Source organism: Lithobates pipiens, unplaced genomic scaffold, assembly GCF_037356315.1.
Source record: "Lithobates pipiens isolate NorthernLeopardFrog02 unplaced genomic scaffold, aLitPip1_a1.2 Scaffold_18, whole genome shotgun sequence".
Lineage (NCBI taxonomy): Eukaryota > Metazoa > Chordata > Amphibia > Anura > Ranidae > Lithobates > Lithobates pipiens.
In genome coordinates, this window is record NW_027507758.1 from 583,170,439 (window position 1) to 583,182,473 (window position 12,035).

General features: G+C 42.1%; 1 long non-coding RNA gene across 1 annotated transcript; it reads right to left on the reverse strand.

Moving 5' to 3' along the window:
* Nucleotides 1-776: 776 nt before the first annotated feature.
* LOC143989107 (uncharacterized) lies at nt 777-10,071 on the reverse strand. The gene is made up of 2 exons (XR_013276978.1): nt 9,968-10,071; nt 777-1,995 (listed from the first exon to the last, which is right to left on the reverse strand). It is a non-coding gene; the product is annotated as an uncharacterized LOC143989107 (long non-coding RNA).
* Between the last annotated feature and the right edge of the window lie 1,964 nt (nt 10,072-12,035).

Consider the following 12,035-nt stretch of genomic DNA (forward strand, 5'->3'; position numbering starts at 1 on the left):
ACAGTCAAGATTACTGGAGCTGTGTCTGTCAATGAACGAAAGAGAAAATAGGATTTTTGTACTCACTGTAAAATCCTTTTCTCTGAAGTTCATTGACGGACTCAGCACCCTCCTATTGGTTTACGTTATACTGCTTGTTGACGTACTGAGCTGCAGGAAGCAGGCTGAGGGGTTATTACTAGAGGGACCGCCCCCTGGGCAGAACTGTAAAGTTCTGTTGTTTTCACATGTATTACATGTTCTGCCTAGTCCTCTCCCGAAGGTGGCGTAATAACCATACGGTCAATATTACTGGAGCCGTGTCCGTCAATGAACTTCAGAGAAAAGGGATTTTACAGTGAGTACAAAAATCCTATTTTTGTCCACCGGTTCCTAAAGCTGTGGTAAGGTCACATGTAGGTATTGTCAGTGTCCTAAACGCTAAGTCCTCTTTCTGAGAAAAAAAAAAAATTAAATGTGCCCCCATATTTTCATGAAAAATGTGCACTTATTCTGCATTGCATAGGAGGCTGAAAGGATTACAAATGCAGTCAGTAGATTACAGGTGCAGTGTACAGGCTTCTGCAGACTCTCTTCGCAAACACTGGTCTTTACCGAAGTACAAAGCTTCACTCACAGGGTTGTAGGAAGTGATCATTACACTTATGTTGCATTGGCAACCATAGGTCCCTCTGCCTTCCTATCTATAACAGGTGGTTACTTTTAAATACGTATCTAACTCTCACAATCCAGCTGTGACTAAGGCCCTATGAGACAAAAATGCATCAGGATATTGCTTTGTGTTGGACCGTTTTTTAATAAAGTGAACATTTGGAACCCTATTTTCTTTAAGAATGTTAATACTTTGATTTACACAGGTGGAGGTGTGAATTATTGTCAGATGAGATGTTAAAATTGCATTATTTTTGGAATGTTATATGTGACAATTCATATACTTCAGCCATGTAAATTAAGATGTTGAAAATGTATTTTCACTCAAAAATAAATGATCTAATTTCTCCAGTATTGAATTGTATTGTAACTGTATTGTTTGTCCTCATGTTGTATAGTGCTGCACAAACTGTAGGCGTTATATAAATCCTGTATAATAATAATGCAATTTAACCAAGATTTCCTAAACTTTTGCACAGATGTTATTCATTGGTATTCCATGCTAACAGACTTGGAGGATCACTGAGCTGGTGCGACATATGGCACTCAAACCAAGTTAATTCAGACTGCAGTGCTACACTTTAGAAGGGAGACAGTGGAGCACTGTCATGCAGCTGCACAAAAAAATGTCTCGGATCCTCTGGCAGTGAGTGGGTCCCAAATGTTGAGAATAGCACCAAGTAATGCTGTGACACCAATTACTGCAGCATTTTCCTGTGAGTCCAGGTTGGCTTGAGGATGCAACCTTAGGGAGCAAGTCCTGGGGTTACAGAAAGTCAATTGGATTCAATCTAGAAGAGGTGCAGTGCTTGACTGTAAAGCAGTGAGTCTGCAGGGGGGAATCAGGTGAGCAATTGCATCCAGAACCACATATTACATAGTTACATAGTAGGTGAGGTTGAAAAAAGACACAAGTCCATCAAGTCCAACATGTGTGTGATTATATGTCGGTATTACCTTGTATATCCCTCTATGTTATGGTCATTCAGGTGCTTATCTAATAGTTTCTTGAAACTGTCGATGCCACCCGATGTGACCACTGCCTGTGGAAGGGAATCCTAAACCTACAGTTGATCCAATTGCAGTAAAAAAAAAAGTATGTAAAGCATGGTCCAATTTGCTTCAACGGGTGGAAAAAATTCCTTCCTGATCTCTGAAGGCAATCGGATATTTTCTGAATAATAATGTTATGGAGTGAAGACTGAAAGTCAATTGTGTGGGAACAAATTGGTCCATTTTAAAATGTGACAAAGGAAGGGAAGGCATTAGCTCTCAAATACTTCAACATGTGGGTGGAAGATGAAACAAGACACATGAAAATGTACCAGAAGTGTAGATTTTTCCCTGTAAAAAAAAAAAGTTCAATTTTAATGATTTTATTTAGTGAAAATACCAATATGAAAATTGTAGTGGCTCACAGCTGTCTACCGTAGCTGTCATTCCTAAACTGATGATTGAAAGCAGAATAGTGGCTATGGACTTTAAAACTGTTCACAGCTCCTTGCACTGACATGTGTTATAATACTACATATGCACATAAAAGCTGAACTGTAGGTACATATAATTACCAAAAAAAGAATCTGCTTTTCATGAAACGAAGGCCAGGTTATTGAGCCTGCAGTACTTCTAGGAGTTCTTTCTGCTTAACCACATAAGCCCCAGACCATTTTGCTGGCCAAAGACCAGAGCGCTTTTTGCGATTCGGCACTGTGCCACTTTAACTGACAATTGTGCAGTCGTGCGACGTGGTTCCCAAACAAAATTTACGTCCTTTTTTCCCCCATAAATAGAGCTTTCTTTTGGTGGTATTTGATCACCTCTGCGGCTTTTATTTTTTGTGCTATAAACAAAAATAGAGCATCAATTTTGAAAAAAACACATTATTTTTTACTTTTTGCTATAATAAATTTCCCCAAAAAATATGTAAAAAAACTATTTTTTCCTCGGTTTAGGCCGATACGTATTCTTCTACATATTTTTGGTAAAAAAATCGCAATAAGCGTTTATTGATTGGTTTGCACAAAAGTTATAGCATCTACAAAATAGGGGTTTGTTTTATGGCATTTTTATTAATAATTTTTTTTTAGTAGTAATGGCGGTGATCTGCGATTTTTATCATGACTGTGACATTATGGCGGACACATCGGACAATTTTGACACATTTTTGGGACCATTGTCATTTTTACAGTGCTATAAAATTGCATTAATTACTGTAAAAGTTACACTGGCAGTCAAGGGGTTAACCACTAGGGGGCTAGGAAAGAGTTACGTGTGTCCTTGGGAGTGTTTCTAACTGTTAGGGGGCGTGGCTACGAAAGACACTTCACTGATCATAGGTTCCCGATCACAGGGAGTTATGATCAGTGACAGTGTCACTAGGCAGAACGGGGGAGATACTTGTTTACATTAGTATCTCTCCGTTCTTCAGCTCCGTGAGATGATCGCGGGTATCCCTGCGGTGATCGAGTCCACGGGACACGCGATCCGACTCACGGAGCTCCTGACAGGGTCGCGTGCGCACCGCCGGTGGCGCGCATGTGACCACGTGGTGGCAAATTCAAAGGGACATACCTGTACGTCCATTTGCCATTCTGCCGATGTATATGTACATGCGGCGGTCGGCAAGTGGTTAACGCAGCAGAGAGAACTCTGTAATTGGAAGAGAGCTGGTCATGTGACTTTTGACAGGTCACGTAGCTGGCAGATCCTCTAGGCATTTTTTTAAACTCTCATTCTTTTTAAATGTGCTCTGTGGACTCCAAAAGGTTCTATAAATTTGCAGAGCTTTTTTTTTTTTTTTAAAAACAGTGATATGCCCGAGGTCCTTCATACCACCAGGTTTTTTTATTGTACCCCTCTGTGTTCTTTGTAGTTGTGTTGTTTTTCTTGTATTTATAAACAGTTACTTTAAATTTTTTTCATTTGACTACAAAAAACAAATAATGGCAAATGGGGGCTGCTTTTTAGTACAAAAACACATTAACTATTAATAGATTTATCCAAAATAGCACATTTTCAAAGAACTTTCAATTTCACTCCAGATCAACCAGAGGTTTTACTTTTTTTTACCGCAGAACTCCAAGAACTTTTTCTATGCAGCTATGTAAGAACGCCAATAATAATGGGTTGTTGAATGCTAACATCTAAAATGTAAAGTGTTTGCTTTGCACCTTAACATTAATCATTTACAGACTATTCCAATAACTTACTTTTATAAAACAGAACAATCACATTCTGTAACTTACTAAGGTTTATAAAACAGAACAATCACATGCTCTATATAACTAATGACTAGGGGTGTGTTTGCTCTTATCTTGACCACAAATTACCTAAAAACTTATTGTTATGGTAACTAAACCTCTGAACTTGTCTAGAAAAAAACATTCTAAAAACATTTCATTCAAAGAAATGTTTTACTTTGTTTCGGAAGCACTAGTACTAAAGATTAAACAAACCATAGATGACCGCAATAACATTAGTAAAGCAAACACTGCCTGTTTTAGATTATTTCTTACTGAAAACATTTAAAGAGGGATTCCACCTAAAAAAAATATTAAAAGCCAGCAGCTACAAATACTGCAGCTGCTGACTTTTAATGAATGGACACTTACCTGTCCCAGGGTCCAGCGATGTCAACAGCCAAAGCCGATCAATCGCTCGGCTCTTGGCAGCTGCCGCCGCCATCCTCGGTGAGAGAATCAGGAAGTGAAGCGTTGCGGCTTCACTTCCCGGTTCCCTACTGTGCATGTGTGAGTCTCGCTGTGTGTCCTAACTGGTCCCCGCTATCTCCTAGGACCTGTGTGTGTCCCAGCAGACAGTGCGGGGGGACGGAAAGAGGTGTAGACTCCCGTGGGAGTCTATGTCCAGAAGTGGGTGCAAATACCTGTCTTAGCCCTTGTACACACGGTCGGAGATTCCGGCAACCAAATCCGTCAGAGTAATTCCGACGGATTAATTCCGGAAGAGGTCCGGAAGTGATGTTGCATACACACGGTTGGACTAAGTTGTTGGAAAATCCGATTGTACATAACGTGATGACGTTATTTCGTTACGATGGGACTACGTTCAGGCTAGTAGCCAATAGCTTTGGTCTAGGAATTTGATCTGAGCATGCGTGGCACTTTGTCCGTTGAAGTAGGCTACACATGATCGGAGTATGTCCGATAGGAGCATTATGTCAGAAAATGTTACCGGCAAGTTGGAAAACTTGGGCCGTCGGATATTCCGACGGAAACAGTCCAATGCAGACCACACACAGTTGGAATATCTGACAAAACGGTCCGATAGGAAACATTCCGTCGGAATCTTTGACCGTGTGTACAAGGTCTTAGACAGGTATCTGTACCCCTCTCCCCCCTAAAAGGTGCCAAATGTGACTCTGGAGGGGAAGAGGGTTCCAGAAAGCGGAGGTTCAATTTTTGTGTTTTTTTTTATTTTTTAGACAAGACAATTCTATACAAACAAAACTAAATCTTTTAACGCATATATTGTAAAAACTGAATAATAAAATTATTCAAATTCTATTAAAAATTTCAAATAAAGCCTTAAGAACCATACACAGCCTCCTTTTTTTTCTTTTTTTGTGATCTAGGCCAAGCTGTACTACATCATTCCACCCCACTTTATTTTAAATTTTTTTGTAATTTGATGATGACTGGCATATTGTTAACTCATTACATCCCTTCGAATGAGTATAAATAAACCAAAAAAGATGACCTTGGGACAACTGATATAAAACAATGTATTGTGCTTAAAATTAACCATTTTATTATAGCAATATTTATTAAATCATATAAACTATGGAAATAGAGATTTCCCAGACTATTGGGTTGCAGACTTTTTCAATAGCAATAATTCCAAAAGAAAAATCCTCAAAAACCCCAGTGTGATCCATATACTGTATATAAAACTGCAATGATCTTCCTTTCTATGAATGCTGATTAAACTGATGAGGATGGGGTACTGATCAATGTGTAGCGGCACCCCTGCAGGAGCCACTGGATATGTTGGGTCCTCTATTCTTGCCTTGGCAAAGAACTCAGCACCACTGATACCTCTGGTGTACACTACAATATAGATTAATAGCTTTTGGTAATACCTTAGTGTCACTCTGAAATGAAACCCGAGACCCTGTGGTATGGTGACAAATTTCAGTATATTGCAATTAATGTTCATACAAGTAAACATACCATTCTTTGCAGAATACAATATAATAAGGATTTACTCAATATGGTTGGAGTGCTACCTTAAGTTCAAACCAAACTAGCATAAACTGTAGCTCTTCTCACTAAATGAACAGCATAGGACAACAACATACTGATACCAATGCAGATTAGGGCTATGTTGCCTATGAGCAATTGGATTGAGAGAGCTAAGCCTAGTTCATCTTGAAACAGTGAAATTAGGAAAACTGTTATATAGTGAGTAAATTATGTACAGTCTTTAATATTAAAGACTTTATGTAATTTACTCACTATAGAACACAGTTTAATTCATCCTTAATTAATATTAATCTTCAGCTGGTTATGTTGGGGCCCTTGAAGACTTTGTCACGCTTGTTTGGGGGGGCGGGGGAAGTAATATCCCAGTAATTGCACATCAGTTCTATAAACAATGGACTTCTTGGAGCACTAACAAGGGGATGACCAGATAAGGGTTAACACACAAAAGTTCTCCAGACAATTAAGCACAAAGTCAATATAAGTGATCAGTAATGAGTTTTAATAGTCCACTCTCCAGTTCCTCTGCACTCAAATAATCAAGCTCCCTTGATCAGATGGGCCCCCCCTTTAAGATGGTATTAGATCTCCAATGGTGTTCTTTAGCTCTATGACAGATGCTGGATTCTGCAGTGCAGCTGCGAGCCTTTTAAAATATTACGCTGCGCTAAATAGTGCTACACCATGTGAGTCTGTATCCTAGTCTATTACCATATACCCACAGACACATGTAAACATATACAAAATATAAAATTATATACACACAATTGATAGTGACATTAAAAACTTCAAATAGTGAATAAATAAAGTGCTCATGTGCAATATGATCAGAATGCTAGTATGATCCAGTGGGGTGTATAAAAACCCCCTTACATACTAACAAAAAGGTGCTTCCGTGATCAAACAGACCCTGTGACAATCATAAAACCGTTGACAGTCTTGGTATAAAAAAAAGTGGCAATGATAATTATAAAAACTGTGCCAAAAGTGCATTTGCATAAATCACTTCAATACACGTGTTCCTGTATCATAATCCTTATTAGGAAACAGTCCTATAGATGGTTTGTAGCAGTTCTACTGATTAGTACGTGTTAAATGTATAAACGTGATATCCAGTGATACTTCTAATGACATGCTTCTACATCCATCCGTGCTGCAAAACGTGCATTGGTGCAATCCGGTGACCCCTTTGGTAATATGCTCACCTTAGAGCGTGTGACTCAGCTGGTACACATAGTCAAATCACGCATGTGAACCACTACAGGGTTCTAAGCTGGTTCCTGGATCACAGGTTACCACTTTAGTATCTCAGAGGTATATGAGAGAGAAAACCAATAGTGCAATATCTTTTTTTGCAGTTTATTTAAACAAGTTAAAACACACTCCCCCACCGGGGTACTCGCATGTACAAGGTGTGTCAGTGCACGGCTCTCTGTAAGGCATATAAGGTACCAAGATCATACTAGCATTCTGATCATATTGCACATGAGCACTTTATTTATTCAATATTTGAAGTTTATAGTGTCACTATCAATTGTGTGTATATAATTGTATATCATTTTATTATGGAACTTTGCCCTGATGGAACTTTGCGCAGCAGCGGTCGGTTAGGCTGGGTTCAGCGGCGGCACCAGCTAAAGGGCTCGATGCAAACATTTTCCGTGGCGTCTCAGTCTAGCAGTCTGCAGCTGAACTCCCCATTATCCAGAATGTGCGGGTCCTGAAACGAATGCAGAACAAAGTGTCTAATCAGACTCTGCAGCTTCCCTCTCTCCAACACAGGACCTTCCCTCCTCCTCGCACCAGCGGTTAACCAAAAACTGCCACCTAGCTTTCCCATTCTTTTCTTTATATATGGCCCCTCCTGCCTCTAGGTACACTGGGTCTTTTAGTTTCTCTTGCTTGCAATAATATGGACATCTCTTCTGGCCTGAACTACATCTCCAAGCATGGATAGAGAGCATCTGTGAACAGCAATTTTCAAGTCTTGCCACAGTTTCTCAATTGGATTTAGGTGTGGACTTGGGCTGGGCCATTCTAATACATTAATATTCTTTGATCTAAACTATTCCAATGTAGCTCTGGCTGTATGTTTAGGGTTCTTGTCCTGCTGGAAGGTGAACCTCTTTCCCATTCTCAAGTCTTTTGCAGACTCTTAACAGGTTTTCTTCTAAGACGACCCTGTATTTGGCTCCATCCATCTTCCCATCACCTCTGACCAGCTTTCATGTCCCTGCTGAAGAAAAGCATCCCCACAACATGATGCTGCCACCACCATGTTTCACAGTGGGGATGGTGTGTTCAGGGTGATGTACAGTGTTTTCTGCCACACATAGCGTTTTGCTTTTAGGCCAAAAAGTAAAATTTTGGTCTCATCTGACCAGAACACCCTTTTTCACATATTTACTGTGTCCCCCACATGGCTTTTCACAAACTGAAAATGAGACTTCTTATGCAGGGGCGGACTGACAACATCCAGGGCCCCCGGACCAAATTAAGCAAGGGCCCTCTGTCAGGCCCTGCCCATGACCCGCCCCTGGCCCCGCTCCTTCATTTTGCATAAAGTACAACTTCTGCCATTTAAAAAAAAAAAAAACACTATTTAACAGAGTCTAATGGGACCTGGAGAGAGGTCTTTCTCTGACAATGTCCACCTGGAGGGGGGTCTCTCTAACAGAGACCCTTTCAGTGTCCATTGTAGAATCTGAGTCACCCCTTTAGGTCCAATTATAGACTGAAAAGGAGTATAATGGGACCTGGAGGGGGGCCTCTTTCTAATAGACTGAACAGTTAACACCTTCATTAACTCTGGTCCTCAGGGGATCCCCTCCTTGTGCCATGACTCTCAGCCCTGCCCATAGGTGTGCGTGGCCTACTGTATTGGAGTGTGCACCTCAAAGCTCCAACATATATGCATTTGTGACATATTAACCGGCCTTGTCCCCACTCATCATCCTAAAACAATGGAGGGGGGAAGCAGGTGAGCACACAGGGGGACCTGGGCAGCAGAAAGAAAATGAACTGGGACAAGAGGGGTGGCATACATTGTTACCAATCCCTGTATTTTCCCCGATGGGGTAGGTGCCAGGTAGATAGCAGGCGGGCAGGCACAGCGGCTGCATATTATGGGCACAACGCCTGCAATTGATGGAGCACAGTTGGCTGCATTTGCTGTGATTATAGGGGGGTGTATGAAGAATGTATGGAGTGTGCTGTGAGTATAGGGGGTGTATGAAGAACGCATGGAGTGTGCTGTGAGTATAGGGGGTGTATGAAGAACGCATGGAGTGTGCTGTGAGTATAGGGGGTGTATGAAGAATGCATGGAGTGTGCTGTGAGTATAGGGGGTGTATGAAGAATGCATGGAGTGTGCTGTGAGTATAGGGGGTGTATGAAGAACGCATGGAGTGTGCTGTGAGTATAGGGGGTGTATGAAGAATGCATGGAGTGTGCTGTGAGTATAGGGGGTGTATGAGGAATGCATGGAGTGTGCTGTGAGTATAGTGGGTGTGGTGAATGGGTGGGTGTGGTGAATGCATGGAGTGTCTTTATATATATATATATATATATATATATATATATATATATATATATATATATATATATGTCTTTATGTCTTTTAGATCTTTTTCTGCTGTTTTTAAAAAAAATATATATTTTTTAAGGGGGTGGGGGTTGGGCTTGCCCAGGGCACAGTATAGTCTAGCACTGGATCTGTTTGGGTACTGTAAATCAGGCACTCCTGATCTGGGAGGGCAATCTAATGATTTCAGTGCCAGTGCCCAAGGCAAATCAGAGTGCCAATATCACAGGGCAGTATTCCTCTAGCAGCAGATCAGGCTGCCTGCTGCTGATATAAATCAAATGACAGGACCACAGAGTGGAGTTTCCCTGCCCCTCCCTAGGCTCAGCAACAGCTCCCTTATGAAAACAACAGCCATCAACCATCCTAATTCCTCCTCTTCACCACAGCCAGCCTGCACAACAGGGAACCCCCTCCCCCCCCGCCAGATGACTCGGTCAGCTCTCTGCCTACAGTAGCTCTGCTCCCTCCCCCACTGTCTAGCAAGGAAACAGCTCAGCAGTCATCATCTTACCTTCCTTGCTTCTGGGCTCTCACTCTTTCTGCTACACCCTCTCTTCTCTCTTCTCTCGCCAGATGCAGAGGCACCATGTGACACAGGGGAGCTTTTAAAAGGTAGCACCTCTGCACAACATTCTGAATCAATCCGCCCCCTCTCAGCCGGGACTAACTAAACATCAGCGGCTTATGTGGCTGTATCCCTCCTCTACAAAAAAAGAGTCCCCAGCCAAGTAGCAGACAGGATTCACAGCAGGGACAATATTATTTAAAATAAATCATGTGAATTGTATGCCAATACCTCAGTGCAATTTTTGAGGGTGCTATGAGGTGCCACCCCTGTGGACCACTCATGGGGCCCCCCTAACTACGGGCCCTCGGTCTGTGCCCGAGTGACCGACTGGTCAGTCCGCCCCTGTTCTTATGGCTTTCTTTAAACAATGTCTTTCTTCTTGCCATTCTCCCATAAAGGCCAGATTTGTGGGGTGCAATGGCTAATAGCTGTCCTGTGGATAGATTCTCCCACCTGAGCGGTGGATCTCTGCAGCTCCTCCAGAGTTACCATGGGCCTCTTGGCTGCTTCTCTGAGTAACGCACTCCTAGCCTGGCCTGTCAGTTTAGGTGGATGGCCATGTCTTTGTAGGTTTGCAGTTGTGCCATACTCTTTCAAATTTTGGATGATGGATTGAACAATCCTCCATTAGATGTTCAAAGCTTGGGATAATTTTGTATATCCTAACCCGCTTTAAACTTCTCCACAACTTTATCCCTGACCTGTCTGGTGTTTTCCCTGGCCTTCATGATGCTGTTTGTTCACTTGAAGGTTTAAGGTTCCCTATCAAACCTATTAAGACTTCACAGAACAGCTGTATTTATTCTAAGATTAAATTACACACAGGTGGAATATTTACTAATGAGGTGACTTCTGAAGGCTATTAGTTCCACTAGATTTTAGTTAGGGGTATCAGAGTAAAGGAGGTTGAATATAAATGCACACCACACTTTTCAGATATTTATTTGTAAAATAATTTGAAAGCCATTTATCATTTTCATTCCACTTCACAATTATGTGCTACATTGTGATGGTCTAGCACATAAAATCCCAATAAAATAAAAAAAAATGTTGGTTGTAATATGACAAAATGTGGAAAATTTCAAGGGGTATGAATACTTTTTCAAGGCACTGTATACCAGGGTACACATACAGAAAAGAGGGGAGACCCCAGCATGCCACATCCAAAATATATAGCAAAAAATAGGAAATTGAGCTACAATTTCTCAACAAGTTAAAATATAATCAGATAAAATCAATCTTATGTCCTCTATACACATCATGACCAAGATACAGTATACCCAACCCCAAGTGTGGAGCATCCTGGCATCCGCACTCACAATATAAGCCATATTCCAACTTGATGGACTGTTCAATATTAACCACTTGCCGACCACCGCACGACGATATACGTCGGTAGAATGGCACGGTCACGGGCAGGCATAAGGGCGTATATATAAGTCCCTGCCTTCCCGCGGGTGGGGGGCCCGATCGGGCCCCCCCCGGTGCCTGCGGCGGTCGCCATTCGTTCGGGAGCGATCCGGGATGAGGGGGCAGCCATTCATTCATGGCCACCCCCTCGCGATCGCTCCCGACGAATAGAAATGCTCCACGACATCACTTCCTCTCCTCACAGGAGAGGAAGTGATGTAATCTCTCCTCCGTGTCGGTATTTTTCGTTCCGGCACCGAGGAGAGAGGATCGGTGAGTTGCACCAACACACCACACGTACAGTAGAACATGCCAGGCACACTCACACCCCCCCTTTACCCCCGATCACCCCCCCAATTACCCCTGCCCCCCCCCCCCCCAGTCACAGTGACACCAATTGCATTTTTTTTTTTTTGCATTGGTGTCATTTGTGACTGTAATAACTGTTAGGGCAGTTAGGGTTAGCCCCCTTTAGTTCTAATGTGCCCCCCTAACCCCCCCAATAAAGGTTTAACCCCGTGATCACCCCCCGTCGCCAGTGTCACTAAGGCTGGGTTCACATTGCAGCGGTTTATGAGAACGAATGTGATTCGCACCGCAC